Genomic DNA, 2,382 nt, shown 5'->3' with positions numbered 1-2,382 from the left:
AGAGAGAGAGAGAGAGAGAGAGAGAGAGAGAGAGAGAGAGAGAGAGAGAGAGAGAGAGCATCAGTGCTGGGTTAAAACCGCGGATCCGGCGACGTGATCGCGTGGATCACGCGAGCGCTAATTTCAAGGGATCGTGTAAATAGAATGCGAACGATAATTCGACGCGGACCGTAATAATATTTGACTACTGCAGTGTAAATTCGTGTCCAGAGCACTTGACTCAATAAAATGCGCGGAATGATGTCTGCTGCGCAGAATAACGAGCGAAATATTAATTTGCTTAACGTTTAATGTTAAAAAGGCGAAAAAATACGCGCCACTTGGAGGCGCATGATGTTTTGCAACATTTTCAACGTATAACAACTCCACCGCGAATATTAGTCGGGGGAGGCGGCGCAAGCCCATCAGAGTGTCGTTATTGAATCGTGCGTCGGCTACATGTACGCCCGAAATCTGTATAAATACGTTATTGAAGTGCTGTACACTTTTGTTTATGTTCGAGTCGTCCATCTCCGAAATCCGCTATCTCTAAAAATGCACATTTGTCATGAGGCGATAAAAACGCACCGAGGTGTGCAAAATACAATTCTCTTTGATTTATCACCCTCATATTTACTCCGTCGCCTCTCTTGACTCGACCAAGTGGGATTTGATTAAAAATCGCCGCAATGCACCGTCGAATCCGGCCGCTTCAATTATATGTAAATGCATCCGTTTTGATTTCCGATCGTGTGTACGCGTATTTTAATTCAGATATTACGCAAGCAAGTACAACATAGTTGCCCAACGCACAGTGGCGTGAGAAAAGTCAAACTCGAAATATTCCAAGCGCGATTTTATCTCTTCCCCGAAATTCCGCTCTTCGGATATCTCTCTTACTCACGGAACGGATCGAGCAGTTTCGTCCCATCGATATGCCATGTGCGAGCTCACGGAGCCGTCTGTCCGCGCACGTCGTGAAAGATAAGTCGAGGCGCACTTCCGCGGCTTTCCAGTGGAGTTAACCCGCGACACTTACGGCTTTACGTGAACGCGTCTCGATCGAACGGGAAAAAGTGCTACGTGCGAGTCGATGGCCGACTCTCTAACGCATTTACAGCGTCGCCGCGCCATAAAATCGAGCAGTAAAGGGGTCAACCGGGGTACCCATATAGCGTTTCCCGCGCCTCACGTTCGTCGATTTTCGAGCGGTAAGCAAGAGCCGAAGGGGCGAGAGGTAGAGTAGTAAAGAGCTCAGGTGGTTTTGTCCATCAGTGGTCCGGCTGAAGTAGCTTATACAAAGTGTACTTCAAAGTTTATTTCGGTGCTCCGCGAACCACGCGATGGAAGATCGTTAATCAGCCGCGGATACAAGTCATTCAGTGTCCGCGAGCCGCGCATTTTTCTCGTTTTTCTGGTTTTGAAGAACGACGCGAACTTCTTAACGCGAAAGACGATTTTCTTCACATTACACCATTCTATAAGGAATGTTTGGCGGTAATCGATTTTAAAGAATTTCCTCTTTAACTGAAGTAAATCATCGAACTTATATAACGAATAATTTTATCAACTGATAAAATTAATTGTTAATCAACGTGTTGTCAGTCAAATCGAAGTTTGATTAGTAGTTAATTTCATTAAGTCGTTTGTAATTTTATATATGACGATTTATTTATTTATTTTATTGTTTTATCGATTATTTTAAACTCGACTATACGCATGTGTGTGTGTGTGTGTGTGAGAGAGAGAGAGAAAATATCTAAAATATAAAAGAATATGTATTTGTACGCTGGAGACATTAATAACAAATTTACAAGAAAAATGGAATTTAAAGTTTTATATCGTGCTTTAAAGTAACTTTGAGATATTTGAATATAATGAGATAATTTGTACATATTAACAAAATTAAATTAGCGGATCACACACAGACAGACTATCTAAGTAACTAGAATTTTAATTTTAATTCTCGACTTATAATGACACAATGGGCGCGCGTGAAAAGCTGACTTTTTGTCCCGTCGATTTCTACGTGTCTCGCCCAATGCGGCTCATATCTTCGCGATAGCACAAAGCGCGGAAGTTGGTCGACCGACTTCCTTCCGCCTTCATCGAGCGCAAGATCTCTCGTCTTGTTCTTGGCCGCGTCTTATAACCGCGCGAACCGGCGAGATATCGACTCTCTGGAAATCTCCTCGTTCAAATAGTGTCCGAAGTTCGCAGCAAACGCAGCCACGGCCGCGCTTCCGGCTATCGTTGGCTAGTCGGTAGTGGTGGACTTAGCAGAAGTGTGTGTACACGCGTATACGTGTGTCCGTCTTGAGAGAGACAGACAAAGAGAGAAAGAGAGAAAGGGAGAGAAAGAGAGAGAGGAGGAGAAAGAGACAGAGAGGGGAGGAAGGGGGG

General features: G+C 44.1%; 1 protein-coding gene across 4 annotated transcripts in view; it reads left to right on the top strand.

Annotated features, from left to right (window-relative positions):
* The window catches only part of LOC116849386 (furin-like protease 2), a 474,332-nt gene that overhangs the window by 78,743 nt on the left and 393,207 nt on the right, over window positions 1-2,382 (top strand). The gene's annotated exons all lie outside the window — the stretch shown is intronic.

This window comes from Odontomachus brunneus, unplaced genomic scaffold (assembly GCF_010583005.1).
Source record: "Odontomachus brunneus isolate Ranch 3 - 2012 unplaced genomic scaffold, Obru_v1 Obru_scaffold_114, whole genome shotgun sequence".
In the NCBI taxonomy this organism is placed as follows: Eukaryota; Metazoa; Arthropoda; class Insecta; order Hymenoptera; family Formicidae; genus Odontomachus; species Odontomachus brunneus.
Note: the sequence above shows the minus strand (reverse complement) of the source record. Positions and strands in the feature narration are given on the sequence as shown.